The sequence below is a fragment of the Bos grunniens genome, chromosome X, assembly GCF_055505025.1.
Source record: "Bos grunniens cultivar Pamir isolate PY7600 chromosome X, Bosgru_T2T1.0, whole genome shotgun sequence".
NCBI lineage: Eukaryota > Metazoa > Chordata > Mammalia > Artiodactyla > Bovidae > Bos > Bos grunniens.
This window is the reverse complement of record NC_141194.1, coordinates 108,029,175-108,049,060: the sequence shown is the minus strand read 5'-3', so window position 1 is coordinate 108,049,060 and position 19,886 is coordinate 108,029,175. Positions and strand designations below refer to the sequence as shown.

General features: G+C 45.7%; 1 long non-coding RNA gene across 1 annotated transcript; it reads right to left on the bottom strand.

Moving 5' to 3' along the window:
• Positions 1–12,100: 12,100 nt before the first annotated feature.
• Positions 12,101–12,899, bottom strand: LOC147341111 (uncharacterized). The gene is made up of 2 exons (XR_015158241.1): positions 12,756–12,899; positions 12,101–12,441 (listed from the first exon to the last, which is right to left on the bottom strand). It is a non-coding gene; the product is annotated as an uncharacterized LOC147341111 (long non-coding RNA).
• Between the last annotated feature and the right edge of the window lie 6,987 nt (positions 12,900–19,886).

Genomic DNA, 19,886 nt, shown 5'->3' with positions numbered 1-19,886 from the left:
TCTACTACAAAGCCACAGTTATCAAGACAGTATGGTACTGGCACAAAGACAGAAATATAGATCAATGGAACAAAATAGAAAGCCCAGAGATAAATCCACACACATATGGACACCTTACCTTTGACAAAGGAGGCAAGAATATACAATGGATTAAAGACAATCTCTTTAACAAGTGGTGCTGGGAAAACTGGTCAACCACTTGTAAAAGAATGAAACTAGACCACTTTCTAACACTATACACAAAAATAAACTCAAAATGGATTAAAGATCTCAACGTACGACCAGAAACTATAAAACTCCTAGAGGAGAACATAGGCAAAACACTCTCTGACATACATCACAGCAGGATCCTCTATGACCCACCTCCCAGAATATTGGAAATAAAATCAAAAATAAACAAATGGGACCTAATTAACATTAAAAGCTTCTGCACATCAAAGGAAACTATTAGCAAGGTGAAAAGACAGCCTTCAGAATGGGAGAAAATAATAGCAAATGAAGCAACTGACAAACAACTAATCTCAAAAATATACAAGCAACTCCTACAGCTCAACTCCAGAAAAATAAACAACCCAATCAAAAAATGGGCCAAAGAACTAAATAGACATTTCTCCAAAGAAGACATACAGATGGCTAACAAACACATGAAAAGATGCTCAACATCACTCATTATCAGAGAAATGCAAATCAAAACCACTATGAGGTACCACTTCACACCAGTCAGAATGGCTGTAATCCAAAAGTCTACAAATAATAAATGCTGGAGAGGGTGTGGAGAAAAGGGAACCCTCTTACACTGTTGGTGGGAATGCAAACTAGTACAGCCACTATGGAGAACAGTGTGGAGATTCCTTAAAAAACTGGAAATAGAACTGCCTTATGATCCAGCAATCCCACTGCTGGGCATACACACTGAGGAAACCAGAAGGGAAAGAGACACATGTACTCCAATGTTCATCGCAGCACTGTTTATAATAGCCAGGACATGGAAGCAACCTAGATGTCCATCAGCAGATGAATGGATAAGAAAGCTGTGGTACATATACACAATGGAGTATTACTCAGCCATTAAAAAGTATACATCTGAATCAGTTCTAATGAGGTGGATGAAACTGGAGCCTATTATACAGAGTGAAGTAAGCCAGAAGGAAAAACATAAATACAGTATACTAACGCATATATATGGAATTTAGAAAGATGGTAACAATAACCCGGTGTATGAGACAGCAAAAGAGACACTGATGTATAGAACAGTCTTATGGACTCTGTGGGAGAGGGAGAGGGTGGAAAGATTTGGGAGAATGACATTGAAACATGTAAAATATCATGTAAGAAACAAGTTGCCAGTCCAGGTTCAATGCACGATTCTGGATGCTTGGGGCTAGTGCACTGGGACGACCCAGAGGGATGGTATGGGGAGGGAGGAGGGAGGAGGGTTCAAGATGGGGAACACATGTATACCTGTGGCGGATTCATTTCGATATTTGGCAAAACTAATACAATTATGTAAAGTTTAAAAATAAAATAAAATTTTTAAAAAAAGCATCAATTCTTTGGCACTCAGCTTTCTTTATAGTCCAACTCTCACATCCATACATGACTACTAGAAAAATCATACCCTTAACTAGACAGATCATTGTTGGCAAAAAAATGTCTCTGCTTTTAAATATGCTGTCCAGGTTGGTCATAACTTTCCTTCCAAGGAGTAAGCGTCTTTTTGTTTCATGGCTGCAGTCACCATCTGCAGTGATTTTGGAGCCCCCAAAAGTAAATCCTGCCACTGTCACTGTTTCTCCATCTATTTGCCATGAAGTGATGGGACCAGATGCCATGATCTTTGTTTTCTGAATGTTGAGCTTTAAGCCAACTTTTTCACTCTCCTCTTTCACTTTCATCAAGAGGCTCTTTAGTTCTTCTATGCTTTCTACCATAAGCATAGTGTCATGTGCATGTCTGAGGTTATTGATATTTCTCATGGCAATCTTGATACCAGCTTGTGCTTCATCCAGCCCAACGTTTCTCATGATGTACTCTGCATAGAGTATGGTGGCAATAAGCATGGTGGCAATATAAAGCCTTGACATACTCCTTTTCCTATTTAGAAAAGGAGTTTGTTGTTCCATGTACAGTTCTAACTGTTGCTTCCTGACCTGCATACAGATTTCTCAAGAGGCAGTTCAGGTGGTCTGGTATTCCCATCTCTTTCAGAATTTTCCACAGTTTATTGTGATCCACACAATCAGAGGCTTCGGCATAGTCAATAAACCAGAAATAGGTGTTTCTCCGGAACTTTCTTGGTTTTTTTTTTTTTTTTTTTTTATGATCCAGCGGATGTTGGCAATTTGATCTCTGGTTCCTCTGCCTTTTCTAAAACCAGCTTGAACATCTGCAAGTTCATGGTTCACATCATGTTCAAGACTGGCTTGGAGAATTTTGAGCATTACTTTACTAGCATGTGAGATGAGTGCAACTGTGTAGTAGTTTGAGGATTTTTGGCATTGCCTTTCTTAAGGATTGGGATGAAAACTGACCTTTTCCAGTCCTGTGGCCACTGCTGAGTTTTCCAAATTTCCTGGCATATTGAGTGCAGCCCTTTCACAGCATCATCTTTTAGGATTTGAAATAGTTCAACTGGAATTCCATCACCTCCACTAGCTTTGTTCATAGTGATGCTTCCTAAGGGCCTATTGAATTCCCATTCCAGGATGTCTGGCTCTAGGTGAGTGATCACACCATCTTGATTTTCTGGGTCGTGAAGATCTTTTTTGTACAGTCCTTCTGTGTATACTTGTCACCCCTTCTTAATATCTTCTGCTTCTGTTAAGTCCATATCATCTCTTTCCTTTATTGAGCCCATCTTTGCATGAAATTTTCCCTTTGTGTCTCTAAATTTCTTGAAGAGATCTTTCAACTTTCCCATTCTATTGTTTTCCTCTGTTTCTTTGCATTGATCACTTAGGAAGGCTTTCTTATATCTCCTTGCTATTCTTTGGAACTCTGTATAAAAATGGGTTAATCTTTCCTTTTCTCCTTTGCTTTTGCTTCTCTTCTTTTCATGGCTATTTGTAAGACCTCCTCGGAAAGCCATTTTGCTCTTCTGCATTTCTGTTTCTTGGGGAAGGTCTTGATCCCTGTCTCCTGTACAGTGTCACGAACCTCCATCCATAGATCATCAGGCCCTCTGTCTGTCGGATCTAGTCCCTTAAATCTATTTCTCACTTCCACTGTATAATCATTAGGGATTTGACTTAGGTCATACCTGGATGGTCTAGTGGTTTTGCATACTTTCTTCAATTTAAGTCTAAATTTGGCAATAAGGAGTTCATGATCTGATCCACAGTCAGCTCCCAATCTTGGTTTTGCTGACTGTATAGAGCTTCTCCATCTTTGGCTGCAAAGAATATAATCAGTCTGATTTCGATGACCATCTGGTGATGTGCATGTGCAGAGTCTTCTCTTGTGATGTTGGAAGACAGTGTTTGCTATGACCAGTGCCTTATCTTGGAAAAACTCTATTAGCCTTTGCCCTGCTTCATTCTGTACTCCAAGGCCAAATTTGCCTGTTACTCCAGGTGTTTCTTGACGTCCTACTTTCACATTCCAGTCCCCTATAATGAAAAGGACATCTTTTTTGGGTGTTAGTTCTAGAAGGTCTTGTGGGTCTTCATAGAACCGTTCAACTTCAGCTTCTTCAGCATTACTGGTTGGGGCATAGACTTGGATTTCCGTGATATTGAATGGTTTGCCTTGGAAATCAACAGAGATCATTCTGTCATTTTTGAGATTGCATGCAAACAGTGGACCACATTCTGATAAAATGTGGTCCACTGGAGAAGGGAATGGCAAACCACTTCAATATTCTTGCCTTGACAACCCCAGAAACAGTATGAAAAAGCAAAAAGTTAAGATACTGAAAGATGAACTTCCCAGATTGGTAGGTGCCCAATATGCTACTGGAGGTCAGTGGAGAAACAACTCCAGAAAGAATGAAGAGACAGAGCCAAAGCAAAACAACACCCAGCTGTGGATGTGACTAGTGATGGAAGCAAGGTCCGATACTGTAAAGAGCATTACTACATAGGAACCTGGAATGTTAGGTCCATGAATCAAGGCAAATTGGAAGTGGTCAAACAGGAGATGGCAAGAGTGAACGTTGACATTTTAGGAATCAGAGAACTAAAATGGACTGGAATGGGTGAATTTAAGTCAGTTGACCATTATACTTACTATTGTGGGCAAGAATCCCTTAGAAGAAATGGAGTAACTCTCATAGTCAACAAAAGGGTCCGAAATGCAGTACTTGGATGCAATCTCAAAAACAACAGGATGATCTCTGTTCATTTCCAAGGGAAATCATTGAATATCACACCCCTGTGGATGCTGTAAAAGTCCACCAGCCCCATGATCAATGTGCTTTAAATGACAGGCTTTCCCCTGCCTGACATTCAGTCTACTTGGGGCAGTGAGTCTGCAGGAGAGCTTGGAATCCCCAGAAGCTGGGACAGAAGGGAATAGAGAGTACAGTGGAATGAGAGAGCAGGCCTGTAGCCTGAACATAAGAGCCATCTTCAGCAGGCTGTGCCTCTGATCCCCACATCCAGGAGCCTTCTCAATGCTCACATCCTCCTTCCTACACCCTGCCCTCCTCCATGGCCCTCATGTCCTTTTCAGGAGGGATGGTGACTCGATGGGCCTGGGGAGGCCACATGGGGGAATCCTGTGTCAGTCTCTCATGAACAATGATGCTTGGCTTCCCTATGTTTTTTCCATTGTGTGACCTGAGGCATCAGGTGGGACGACAGCTGGACCTCCCTTGACTGTCAGGGAGACAGGTCAGGCCCCTGGGGGGATGAGGCTTTGCCCCCACGTGAAGCTCACTTTGAATACGTATCCTGCTACTGATAACCGTGAAATCATGGACACTCAAAGTCTGGATTTCTCCAGCTGTAAAATGAGCCTTGTAACCGTACAAAGTGAAAGCACTGGTGTGAGTTTCCATTTGATGTGACCTATCTGTAAAAAGCCTGGTCAGTGGATGTAGCTATTGTTCTGAGGGTCTGAGATGTACCTTCCCCAACATTGAAAAGTTTCCTAACCAGTACATATCTTCTGAAACTCATGTTCATTGATGGGTGCAGTTTTTCTTTTCTCCCCGAAAATCTTTTATGGAGAATGGTACATTTCACAGGTCTTAACTGTTACATATGACATAACTGGTCTAGACCGAGCATGGGTGTTGGTCACGGTGCTGGACCAGGGAAGGGCAAATGCTCTGGGCTGTGGGAAACAGCCAGAGGGAGGAGCATAAAGACCTCCTCCACGTGGACTCTCCTGATCCAAACCCCCTCCACAAGGCTCTGAGAAAGAGGGTCCTCCTGTGGGACCTACTGAATGTCTAGGGAATGTGTCTGCCTTGGACCTATCGCCTCCTCTCCCAAGTGCATGTTTCCTTGGGTGTGGAACCTTATTCCAAATATCCCCTGCGCAGCCTGGAACTGGAGGGTCTCCTCTCCACCCCATTACTTCAAAACAGTCTTCCTCACATAAAGTCTTTCAAGGTGTGAAACACTCTTGAGTTACCCATTCCCGGTCTTAAAGTGCTGTTTTAGCTGCTATCTTCAATTTTGTTTTCTGCTTTTCCTTCTGGAAAGCAGTCAGAATAGGAATTATGTCCAGAGGAAGTGAACCTGCTCACATAGTGCCCAAAGCTGCCTCCTGATGGTTCAGGCAAGACTCTAAAATACTTTAGTCTGGCTGTGTCTTTCCCAGCTTGATCCCTAGTGATCAGTCGACCTAAGAAGTCACTTGATGATGTCACACATCCAGGAACACACAAAGAATATCTACACATCTATTAGAATGGCTCAACTCTGCTCCTGGGACAACACCACACTCTGTTGAGGATTTGGACCATCGAGAACTCCCATTCATTATTGGTGAGAATACAAAACGTCACAAGCATGTTGGAAGACAGCCTGGCAATTTCTTATAAAACTAAACATGCTCTTACTGTATGATCCAGCAACCCTATGGGTCTTCACCAAAAAGACTTGAGAACTCATGTACACATGAATGCTATTAGTGGCTTTACTTATTATTGCCAAAACATAGATGTAAACAAGACATCGTTGAGTCAGTGTAAGGATAAACTTTGGCATATCTAGAAAGTGGAATTTCATTTACAATTATCCAAACAAATAGAATGTACAACACCAAGAGGGAATCCTAGTACAAACTATAATCTCTGGGTGATTATGACATATCACTGTAAGTTCCTCAGTTATAATGAATGTATCGGTCTGGTGGGGTTCTTAATAACAGGTGAGGCTATGTTTGTTTGGAGCCAGGAAGTAAATGGAAAAATCGCTGTACCATCTCTCTATTTTTGTGTCCTTGGAAAAGTGCTTTAAAAAAATAAAACAGTCTTGGTCTTCCCAGGTGGCTCACTGGTAAAGAATCCACCTGCTAAAGCAGGAGATATGGGTTTGATCCCTGATCCAGGAAGATCTCACATTCCTCAGAGCCACTAAATCAATGTGCTGCAACTATTGAGCCTGTGCCCTAGAGCCCTTTGGAAAATGGATAGGCTACCCACTCCAGTATTCTTGGGCTTCCCTTGTGGCTCAGCCAATAAAGAATCTGTCTGCAATGAAGGAGACCTGGGTTCAATCCCTGGGTTGGGAAGATCTCCTGGAAAAGGGAAAGGCTACCCACTCCAGTATTCTGGCCTGGAGAATTCCATGGACTGTATAGCCCATGGGGTCGCAAAGAGTTGGACAAGACTGAGCAACTTTCACTAGAGTCCATGAGCTGAAGCTACTGAAGCCCAAGTGCCTAGAGCCTGTGAAGGACAGCATCGCTCATCCCTGGGGTGTGGTGGCCTCGGTCCCCCACCTACCCCAAAGGCCCAGAAGCCAAAGACAATGATGATGAAGTCCATGGTGTCTGCCAGAAACATAAGCACGTACATGTTGGTGACGGTGCTCTAGTCAGGGTGGATGAGGTCATAGAACTGCCTGATGGGCACATAGAGCTTCAGGGTCCTATGGGACAGATGCTCAGTGTAGGGTGGGTGGAAATGCAGGACCCACCAGAGTCCCATCATTCTACCCACTGCTGCCCTCCCCACAGCTCTGCCTCCCACCTCCATCCTCAAGACACTCCGCTGGGGGCAGGGGCTCCTGTTCTGACACAGACTCTGCACAAGTTCATGGCTTCTCTCCTGAAGCATAATGGAAATGAGGGGCTGGTTTGTCCCCTGATTCAGTTGCTCTCCACCTGTGAGACTTGGATCCTGCTACTGAGCCCTGTGTACTTTCATCTCCACTTCTGTAAAAGGTTTACGTAATGAAACCCAAGGGCCTGGGCTGCAGGGAGAGTGACAGAACCCCTGGTGCTGCTGGGCCCTGGTAGATGCCAGGTAGCCCCACCCTTCCCCCTTCCACCCTCCTCCCCGGGGTCCGGCATCATCCTGGACTCTAGAGCTTAGCTTCTTCCATCCTCGTGCCTCCACTCTGGCTGGATGCCCAGCCTCTACCCCTCCTCTTCACAGTTCACAATCAAGACCATGTCCAGGTGAGCATGGCCCTTGGTCTCAGAGCTAAGACACAGGGCCAGCCTTGAGGCACGAGCCTGCTTTCACTCTCTTCTGCTGCCAGTCTGCCTCCCTGATACCTGGGAGGCGGGGGGGGGGTGCCTGTGACCTTGGTTGGTGACCTTGGGCTGCACGAAGGACAAACCACTTCTCGAGTGCACCTTGGCTTCCCTCTACAGGGTGAACATATCTCTGAGAACCTTCCAATTTGACCTCACTGCCTGTATGGTTGGACTCATTCGTGTGCCTGGAATTACATACCATGAACTAGTTTGTTTAGAAGTGCAACGGATATAAAAATGAATCATCCTATTGGAAAGCGGTTTTTGAAAGCAATATCATGGTGAGGCATTTTGTTCTGCCCGAAGCTGTTGACACTTTTGATGGGAGAGGTCACTTCTCCCCATGTCACCTTTGGCTGATGCTAAGGAAGTGCTCCCAGCCTCCAGGTATCCTCATGCACTCACTCACTTCTTTATGGTAAAGGCTTTTGCTTTGATTAAGTGTTCTTGCAGCTTCTCCATGTAAAGTTTCAGTCTGCTCTTCTGCTTGATGCTCACAACACTGCTTCCTTTCTGGCTGCTGTTATGGGTGCTTGTGCTGCCTGGAGACAAGAAGGAACCTAAATGCACTGTGAGTTGTGAATTTGTTGCCATAATTATCATAGAAGCCCACCACCCCCACAACAGAGGGACAGTTGGAGGCTGGTTAGAGGGTGAGATGCACAGATGCCTGTAAGAACAGCGATGGAGAACTTGGGGTCTGCAGCCCCAACTCTGCTTCTATAGCCAAAGGCATCCTTGGGCTTTAACACCCACTGCTGGCCCCTTCCTGGATGGCTTTGGGACCTCTGTCCCAGGAAGAATTAGACTGGGGAGCAGTTTTTCTCCTGCTTGATGGGGTCCCAGGTTTTGGTCGTGTGTTTTCCAGTCTGGGTCCAGGAATACGCCTTTTTTCAAGACCAAATTTATCTAACTGTGAAACCAATATGAGATGGCCTGCCAGTGGTAGAAAAATGTCTTCTTCAGATGAATATAAAGGGTCTGGAGGGCTTCACGGAGAAGGCAATGGCACCCCACTCCAGTACTCTTGCCTGGAAAATCCCATGGATGGAGGAGCCTGGAAGGCTGCAGTCCATGGGGTCGCTGAGGGTCGGACACAGCAGAGCGGCTTCACTTTCACTTTTCACTTTCATGCATTGAAGAAGGAAATGGCAACCCACTCCAGTGTTCTTGCCTGGAGAATCCCAGGGACGGGGGAGCCTGGTGGGCTGCCATCTATGGGGTCGCACAGAGTCGGACAGGACTGAAGTGAATTAGTAGGAGGAGGAGGAGGAGGAGGGCTTCAGACAGGAGTGCTGTCAACACGAAAGCACAGTTACCCCAAGAGGGGTGACCATAACACACGTGTACTTTCCTGTTACTGGCTGTTTAGTAAGAAATTAGTAACTAGCATAGGAAATCACTAGGTGGTTTGGCTTAAAGTTCCTATTGATTAAATCTAAGTGTACTTTCAAAATAAATCGTGATGTACATCACTCTGGGCACACCTGGCAGAATCTCTGGGTATGATTGACAAGTACCCTGTGTCTGACACTCACTAGGTATGAGGCAGTGTGCTGGCCACTTTTCACCAAAACCTGAAATCCTTGTCCTAGGTGGGGGTTGGAGAATTCATACAGATACCCTAGACAGGGTTGTGAGCACCCATGGCTCAACCAGGATTTGAACTTAGTCGGGCTGGTTACAAAGTACATTCGTTTCACTTCACAATATCTGCTGCCTCAACAGCACCCAGCTCCCTTGCCCTTGACCCTCTGGCACCAGGGGGTGACTCTGCTCAGGGATCCTTGCAGTGACACCATGAGGCAATACCTCTCTTAGACCTATTTGAGGAAAAGCCAGACCCCTGTGATGTTTGGGAGCCACTGCTGGAGCACTTCCTCCAGACGGCGGCCGGGTGCTCAGGGAAGGCCATGTGCACCGCATCCATGGACATGGCCAGGTTGATGGACTTGAGCAAGTTGGAGGAGGCCCTCCTGCCATGGCTAAGGGAGAGCTCGTTGCCCAAGTTCACTTTTTCTGAGCCACTGTCCATGATGTTGTCTGCATCCCAGAGGCCATGACACTGAGGAGGCAGGGAAGGAACAGCTCAGCCTGCTGTCCAGACAGAAGCTGAGACTCGGCCCAGTGACATCCTAGCCACCAGGATATGTCCCTCAGGATAGGAAACCACATGTCAAACAGGGCAACTGCAGCTGATGACACTTCTGGACAGTGGAGACTGCAGAGAGCACAACCTAAGTGTTCCCACCAAACACCAACCAATAGGCAGGTGAGGAAGTGGTAGATGTGTTAACTAACCAGACGGGGGTCCTTTCACCATATATATGCTTATCAAATCACCACGTGTAAACTTCTGACACCTTACAATTTCACTGGCCAATTATACATCAACAAAGGATCCTTTAGTTAAAGCTATGGTTTTTCCAGTAGTCATGTACAGATGTGACAGTTGGACCATTAAGAAGACTGTCAAAGAGTTGACATTTTCAAACTGCGTTGCTGGAAGACTCTTGAGGGTTCCATGGACAGCAAGGAGATCAAACGAGTCAATCCTAAAGGAAATCAACTCTGAATATTCATGGGAAGGATTGATGCTGAAGATGAAACTCCAATACTTTGGCCACCTGATGGGAAGAGCTGACTCATGAGAAAAGACCCTGATGCTGGGAAAGAAGTTGACAAATGAGGTGTTTCAATGACATCACTGACTCAATGGACATGAATCTGAGCAAACTCAAGGATATAGTGAAAGACAGGGGAGCTTAGTATGCTGTAGTCCACAGGGTCACAAAGAGTTAGACATGACTTAGCAACTGAACAACAATACATCAACAAAGCTGAAATTAAAAAAAACAAAAAGACTAGAAAACCAAAGCAAGGTCAGGGATCCTAAGAAAGCTTATTATCTACCTATATGTAGCTTTGCAAACTCACCACACACCAATGACACAGGAAAGACCCCCTCAAATGGAGGGTTAGGGACTGGTAGTTTGCAAGGTGACAGAAGGCAAAGTAAAGGTCTTGTTCACAGTCCACATAGATAAAAGCCTGTGTGAAACAGCTCACCAAGTAAGACAGAGTTCAAACACACATTCACATGTATGTGTGTGTACATGTATGTGTGTGTTGCAGCCTGGTGGAGCAGAGACCAGAACCTGCCCCATGACTCGAGGGTGTGGCAAACTGCATCCTCGTGATTGCCCTAGTAAGCATGCTGAATGGACATTCTTGGGGAGGGACGTGCTCTCTGCTCCACTTCACTGTATACCCCTGCATCTGTCCCCATGGAAACAAAACAAGATATTCCTGATCAACAGCAGAGCCTTCGCTAATCAAGCTCCCCAGGGTAGCTATTCCCTAATGATCTCATGTGACTTCTGCCAATAAAAGTGCAGGCTGAAAGGAGCCATTTTGTCTTCCTGTCATGGAGAGCAAGAGGGCTCCCTGACTCCCCGCTTGCCAAATTATATGTGTCTGTCTTTTCATTATGCGCTCGCCTCCATTTCAGGTCTTTCTCACCCGCTGTGCTGGATGTGGCATGTGTGTGCCTTAACTTAGGCCAAGCTTGTTCTGAAAAGGAGCTAACAAAGATACTATTGGACAAAATTAATGTAAGATATGCTATATCAATACAAGGAGACACAGTTAAAACAAGAGAAGGAAAGTGAGATTCTGACCATAAACACATCAATACATCCAAAGCTTGCTGTGTGACAATCTCTAATGTGTTGTTAAGTGGCATATCATAAGTTCAGCTTATGTTTCACAGTGTCTGAGATGAGAAACCCCTCAGGTGCTCAGCAGGATGACAGGAGGTACAGATCCTTAGAAGGTTACCCTGCAGACCTGTCTTCCCAGAGCAATGCAGGCATGGCTTTGTCAGAAGTGGCCTCTCTGGGAGCACAGTCTGGCATCCCCAGGCCCATGGATTGGACAGTCTCTCACTAAACCAGTGGTTTCAGAGCAAGAAAACCTTGAGAAAAGCAATGCTCCTAGAAGGGGATGGGTCAAGGTCTGGCTGGAGAGAAGACCCCAAATTCTAGCTCCCCAGTGATCTGCCTTCAACTCAGGCATGACTTAGTGAATCCAACAGTAAGAACCACATGCCCTTTGGGCAATTCCCACAAATGTGGGATAATCAGGGTGCCTTCATCCCAGGATGGGCTTCACAGGTGGAGCTAGTGGTAAAGAACCTATCTGCCAATACAGGAGACATAAGAGGTGTGCGTTCGATCCTTGGGTCAGCAAGATCCCCTGGAGGAGGGCATGGCAACCCACTCCAGTATTCTTGCCTGGAGAATCCCATGGACAGAGGAGCCTGGTGGGTTATAGGCCATAGGGTCGCAAAAGAGTCAGACATGTCCAAAGCGACTTAGCATGCATGCATTCATCCCAGAGTAGAAATAGGAGAAAATTTCCCCTGATTGACCACAGACTATAATACTGAGTACACAATGTGGAGCAAATGAATGAAATGAACAAAACCGTTAACAAAGAAAACAAGAGCACACAGATAGACCCTGCCTGTGGCATCCCAGCCCCTCACAATCCCACTGCGCGGTTCTCAGGAACATGCCAGGGGCGATGGGCAGGCAGTATCTTCGGGCTGGAGTGGTGGAAGAAGAGTGCCAGCACCTGGATGAGATCATAGAGCACGTAGGCGTCCTTCTTCTCCACCCCAATGATGTTGGGTGGGTGGTAAGGCTTGTCCTTGTTCAGTTCCACATTCTTGTTCCAGGAGAAGAACCCAAACTGGAAGAAGTACTTGACCACAATGGCCACCTGCACAGATGTGAGAAATTAGAAGAAATGACTCCCTTTAAGAATAGTTCTAAATGAGGAACAGTGATACAAATATTAAGGGGGAAAGTCTCAGTTTTGGTGCTGGGAATGCACAGAGCATGTGGAATAACAAATTATCCTTCCACAGATACCAACTTCAGGACAAGGCCACAACCACATCTCCAGGGTCTGTGACTGCAGACACACTGGGGCCATGGAGGTTACCCCTGACTCGGCTCAAATGACTTCTGCTATTGTCAGGGAGTGGGCTAGTTTCTGGGCTTCCTAGGTGACACCAGTGGTAAAGAACCTACTTGTCAATGCAGGAGATATAAGAGACGTGGGTTTGATCCCTTGGTCTGGAAGGTCTCCTGGAGAAGGGATTGGCAAGCCACTTCAGTATTCTTGCCTGGAGAATTCCATGGACAGAGGAGCCTGGAGGGTTACAGTCCATGAGGCTGCGAAGAGTCAGACATGACTGAAGTGACTTAGCATGCATGCAAGGGCTAGTTTGTGCTGATTCAATTAGATACTTATACAAATATTCAGCTATTAAATGAGGTCATTAGGACCAATGTGAACAGGAGGATCTTCATTCTGCAAATATGACTTTAGTTCATAATCTTTAGGAGCAAACTGCACAGGCACTATAGACAATTTTCACTTTATTCTGGTCTCTTTCTTCTCAGCATTTTATTGCTCACTGTAAGTTCTCCTCAAGAAGAAATAAAAGCAAATGAAACAAAACCTTGCCAGCTCAGGGTGTAAACGTGGAGATGTTTGTAGAGATCGATGTTGAAACACCCCTCCAATGTTTTCATCATTAGGGTTAATTGCATTCAACTGTGTTTCAAGTGCTTACTGTATTGTTTGACCCAATGTCCACTCAGTGACCATGCACTGGCCCTGGCACCATGTTTGTGTCTGCCTCACACTTACTGTCTTGCTGGTCAATATCACAGGGCAGACACCAGACCTCAAAAAGCCTCCCCCACCACTCACCAGCTGGGGAAAGTGAAAGTGTTAGTCACTCAGTTGTGTCTGACTCTTTGCAGCCCCATGGACTGTGGCCCTCCAGTCTCCTCTGTCCATGGGATTCTCCAGGTAAGAATATTGGAGGGGGTAGCCATTTCCTTCTCCAGGCAATCTTCCTGAACCAGGGATCAAACCTGGGTCTCGTGTATTGCAGGCAGATTCTTTAACATCTGAGACACCATGGAAGCCCACTTTGAGCCAATTATTTAATCTCATAAAGGTCGTTCCTTGTTCCTGTTATACACAATGATATTACCTCCTATGTTGTGTGAGGTGTGAGATGTGAAAAGATAGCTAGAGTTCTCAGCACCAACAACTGCTGGCTATAATCACATGCTGACCTAAGACAATCCCTCTAATTGACTATTTACATGAAGCAGGGGTCAGGCAGGTGCACTAAAGGGAAGCCTACCTCCGTGTAGATGATGGCCATCATCCAGAAGTGCCTGCTGGGCCAGGGGATGGACAGCATGGATCAGAGGAAGATGAGGATGGGCAGCACAAGGGTGATCATGGAGACGGAGACCATGTGGTTGAGGATGATGAGAAAGTAGCACACCATCTTGGAACGGGCCACCAGCATGTTGTACAGTGCATAGAAGAGCAGCAGGAAGCATGACTGCCCCACATAGAACTTCTCCGACTCCTCCAGCTCGTCATCATGGAACATCCTGCCAGAATACTGGCCTCAGTTCCTCCTGGGCACTGGTTCCATGTGGCAAGACCCTGCCCGCCCCTCCTTGCTGCCTGAGTCCCCATGTGTCCTGTGCTGTCAACCTCCTATCATGTTACAGACAGAGACATGAGCACGCATGTGGTTCTAAATGTGGAGGAGACCTTTTCCATGTGGTCTTTGCACCCAGCAGCCCAGTGGACACTAAGGGTCACTCTCAGCTCCATTGCTGTGGCCACAGTTCTTATTTGATCATCAGCAGCTTGCTGGTTGTCCGCTCATGAGTCAGGGGTGGCAGGATGCTGGCCTCCAGCCAGTCTGAGTGGCTGTCATCTGAGCTGCCCTCCATGTGGGTCTGGCCTGCTGCGTCATCCTGGATAGGTGGAAGGACAGGCGTTTAAAGCTGATGGCCTTGCTGTAGGACAGCAGGGCCTCCACGTCGCCATCCTCTTTGGATCCTGTGGGGACTCAGCTTCCTGGGCCTGCTTGGGTGCCTCCTCGTCCTGCTCAGCCTCCACCTCCTCGATGGTCTCTATGGTCCCCTGGCACAACTACAGCATCGTGCACAGTTTGGGCTCGCTGTTGGGATACATGGAGGGTACCGCCTGGCCTCAGCAACCCCCCAGCCTCCCATGGCACCCACCAAACACCCAGGCATGTTGGGGGAAAGTCCCTTCACTCCCCACGTTCCATCTGCTTTGCTCCTTCTGGATAATCATGTCTGGGTGCAGAGACAGGGGAAGGGTGTGGGTGGCAGGTCCCAGAGCACCAAACCCTCCCATGCATAGCTTTTCAGTCCCATCAGTGTTCTTAGGCACGGGGCCCACTGTTTATTTCTGGTCAAGACAGAGTGAGCACAGCTCACCTCCCAGAGCACAGATTATAAGGAAAGATGCTGAGGAAAAGGAGATATCACAACTGGCTGGGTCCACAGGTCTTGGCTGAGATTCACTCTACTGTCAACAGACCCCAGCCCTTAAGAGGAGGCCCAGAATGGTTGACTGTTGGCAAGATAAAGCCTGCTTTGTTCTTCATGCTCTCTCCTCCCTGCACTTCCATCCTGTGCCTTTTCTTACTGGTGGCTCTGACACCTGACTGGATGCTCACCCTCATCCTTTTCCTGGCTCCCCACCACCTGGCACATGGAAGCCCCACCCACCACTCTCTGCCCCAGGGTCTCTCCTGGGGCTGCCCCCACTCTCCCCTCTGACTGCCCTCCCACTCTCTCCTCCCAGTGGTGTTGCACTACCAGCTCCTCTTCCAGCTTCATTTTCCAGGAGCCCTTCTGCCCTGGTCTTCACTCTACTGTGTTCTGTCTTCCCTTATGCATCTCTCCTCTCCTTCTAACTCTCCCTGACAGGTTCATGCAAGAAACACTGGAAACGAAAGTACAGCAGCCACAGTCATCAGATCAAGGCCCATCTGCTGTGCTGTGTACCTCAACACACCTGGGGCCAAAAAGAGGGGGGAAAGTCACTTGGAGATGACAAGTGTACAGTGTGTGCAGTGGTCATCTGTTAGGCTGAGAAGTGATCATCTGAGAAGGTGCTGCTCCCTGAATGGCATGTGGGAGTAGTTGGGGTCATATCACTGAGATGCTCAAAGGTGCAGTCTGTACCCATTCCTCTTGTCATGGACACTGGTGCACACATGTGAATGAATGAAAGCATCTGGCTGAGCCCTGAGACTGAAGAGCCAGACTTGCATGAACTCTTGATCCTAATTTGGGGGTGTTCAGTGGCCCCAAGGCTTTGGCCCTACATGTGCACAGCACATTAAGCTCTCGGAATGCCAAGACGATGTTTTTTGGCTGAGACTTACCTTGATTAGACATGGCCATGAAACTGACTGGTTACACAGTTTTCAAATCACTGGAGCCAGCCCCACACCTGGTTCTAACTTCCAGAGGGACCATAACCTATCACAGGCATGCTCTCTATGGTTTGTGATGAGGTCTGGCCCCAAAGGGATTCAGGTGAATCCTGGTATGTTCAGGAATCAGCAGATTGGAATGGCATAGCATGTGCCCACCAGAGGACATCTGAAATGGCCATGGCATTCCCCGAAACACCTGGCTCCAGCCTCCTGCAGCTCTGAATGTATATATGTACATATCTGCTGGTGACAAGGACCTAACACTGGCTGACTTGCCGACACTGCCCTTAGTTTCAGATTGGGTTATTTTGGTGGTTGTTTGGTGTCAAGATAAGCACAATACAGATTGTAATTCTGTGCTCCTATTGACTTTTCAAAGAAGAGTTTTGAATTTTAAGCAAGTGGTTTCTATGCATGATTATACTTTTTGTTGTGGGATTTAATGAGAAAGCATAAACCCAGAGTAATCTTTCTCAAGCCAAACAAGTTAAGGTCTCCCAAGGTAATGTAATCTACTGCATAATATTATTTTATAAACAATGGTTGAATATATGCTAACTTTCATGTCAATTGGGCATGTAGCATGTGGACAGATTCATTCTGTTTGACCAAATGTGACTACATACAGGAATTGGCATTATCTCCCACTGTGTGGATCTCTGAACAATTGTGAGAAAGTTTCCTATTCTTCCTGATCCATTTCTCCCCATGAGGACTGCCTACTGGCACCCTCAACCAAGGAGGAAACATGTTTGCTCCTTTGGAAATACTTTCTAAATGGAGGACGATGTTTATAGTAGGATTTTTAAGAAACTCCTAACAGACAAAAAGCAAAAAGTAGTTAGTTGGATAGAATGCTGTCTTGGGAATGATCAGTTGTGTCCTACAAAGGATGCTTGTTATGCTTTCATTAGTCACATACCTTCTTAAGACAAAAGTGAACGAAAACACACAGGTTATAAAAACTCATCTGGGCAATGACATGGGAAGGGGTTGACACGGTCATGGACAAAGCATGCACGGGTGAGCACCTAGAGGCTAAGCTGGTGCTCTCGGCTGACAAGGAGGACACATCCAAGCTGAGCATTTTACGGAACCCAGGCCAAGCAAGCTCACTCGTTTTAGGCAGTTACTGGTCCATCTAAATCATGAAGGGTGGGCTGCCTTGAGAACAGAATGATTGCTTCTGTGTAGCCATCTAGTCAAGGCTATGGTTTTTCCAGTAGTCATGTGTGGATGTGAGAGTTGGACTATAAAAAAAGCTGAGTGCTGAAGAATTGATGCTTTTGAACTGTGGTGTTAGAGAAAACTCTTGAGAGTCCCTTGGGCTGCAAGGAGATCCAACCTGTCCATCCTAAAGGAGATCAGTCCTGAGTGTTCATTGGAGGGACTGATGTTGAAGCTGAAACTCCAATACTTTGGCCACTTGATGTGGAGAGTTGATTCATTTGAAAAGACCCTGATGCTGGGAAAGATTGAGGGCAGGAGGAGAAGGGGACGACAGAGGATGAGATGGTTGGATGGCATCACTGACACATGGACATGAGTTTGGGTGAACTCCGGGAGTTGGTGATGGACAGGGAGGCCTGGCCTACTTAATGGGGTTGCAAAGAGTTGGACATGACTAAGCGACTGAACAGAACTAAACTAAAGCAGGTAGAAGTGCAAACAGTTACAGAGACAAAGTGTTAAAACAGCACTGGAACACGAGTCATACATGTCAGAGACCCAGATGCCTCCACGCAGCAGACCACATGCCACTCCAGCAGCACGGACAGCAGCCACCTCAGCGGGGCTCCAGGACAGAAAGGGGAAGATGAGACAGGATAGCACTGGGCTGAGAACAGAACTGCTGATAAAGGATGAAGTGTCGCTCTCTGGGTGGAACAAGGAACTAGAATAATGACAAGTCCTGACATGTCTCTCACAGAGCAGAATTCATCTTTACAGTTGTACAGCTGAGATTTTTTTTTCCAGTGACAGGAAATATATTTTATTCAGAGCCCCCCTTCCCCAATCCTGAGTTCAGTTCTTATGCAGAAAATACCTGCTCAAGTAAAATTTATACAAAAATGCCATTTAAAAAACATAGTTTCCAAAAGAAAAGAAGGAATCTCAGGATTGACTGCAACAAACTGAATTTTACACCCATTTTCTGAGTTCCAATGAGTCAGTTCTTTGCATCAGGTGGCCAAAGTCTTAGAAAGTTTCAGCTTCAGCATTAGTCCTTCCAAAGAATCTTCAAGACTGATTTCCTTTAAGATGGACTGGTTTGATCTCCTAGCAGTCCAAGGGACTCTCAAGTGTCTTCTCCAACACCACAGTTCAAAAGCATCAATTGGCGTAAGGTTTTGGCGTAGTCAATAAAGCAGAAGTAGATGATTTTCTGTAACTTTCTTGCTTTTTTGATGATCCAACAGATGTTGGCAATTTGATCTCTGGTTCCTCTGCCTTTTCTAAATCCAGATTGAACATCTGGACATTCATGGTTCACATACTGTTTAAGCCTTGCTTGGAGAATTTTGAACATTACTTTGCTAGGTTGTGATATGAGTGCAGTTGTGTTGTAGTTTGAAGATTTTTTGGTATTTCCTTTCTTTGGGAATGGATTGAAAACTGACCTTTTCCAGTCCTGTGGCCACTGTTGAGTTTTCCAAATTTGCTGGCCTATTGAATGCCACACTTTCACAGCATCATCTTTAAGGATTTGAAATAACTCACCTGGAATTGCATCACCTCCACTAGCTTTGTTTGTAATGATGCTTCCTAAGGCCCACTTTACTTTGCATTACAGGATGTCTGGCTCTAGGTGAGTGAGCTCACCATCGTGGTTATCTGGGTCATGAAGATTTTTTTGGTATAGTTTTTCTGTGTATTCTAGCCACCTCTTCTTAATATTTTCTGCTTCTCTTAGGTCTATACCATTTCTGTCCTTTATTGTGCCCATCTTTGCATGAAATGTTCCCTTGGTATCTCTTATTTTCTTGAATAGATCTCTAGCCTTTCCCACTCTGTTATTTTCCTCTATTTCTTTGCATTGATTACTGAGGTTGACTTTCTTATCTCTCCTTCTATTGCTTGGAACTCTGCATTCAAATGGGTACATCTTTCCTTTCTCTTTTGCCTTTAGCTTCTCTGCTTTCCTCAGCTATTTGTAAGACCTCCTCAGACAACCATTTTGCATTTTCTGCATTTCTTCTTCTTGGGGGTTGTCTTGATCATTGCCTCCTGTAAAATGTCAAGAACCTCCATTCTTAGATCTGCGGGCACTCTGTCTATCAGATCTGATCCGTTGAATCTATTTCTCACTTACACTGAATAATCATAAGGGATTTGATGTAGGTCATACCTGAATGGTCTAGTGATTTTCCCTACTTTTTCAATTTAAGTCTGAATTTTGCAGTAAAGAGTTCATGATTTGGGCTCCAGTCAGCTCCCATTTTTGTTTTTGCTGACCGTATAGAGCTTCTCCATCTTTGGCTGTAAAGAATATAATCAATCTCATTTTGTTATTGACTATCTAATGATGTCCCTGTGTAGAGTATTCTCTTGTGTTGTTGGAAGTGGGTGTTCGCTATGTCCAGTGTGTTCTCTTGGCAAAACTCTGTTAGCCTTTCCCCTGATTCATTTTGTACTCCAAGGCCAAGTTTGCCTGTTACTTCAGGTATCTCTTGACTTTTGCATTCCAAGACTGGTTCAAGAAATGGTCCAAGACTTTACTTTAAATGCTATCATCAACTAATAATAAAAGGAGGAGGTTAGGGAATGGAAGAAGCCATTTAAGGGAGATTATTAGGTGATGCAGTAAATAAGGGTGTGGTGGTTTTGCAGATTAACATCCAGGTCCATTTCTTAGACAAGC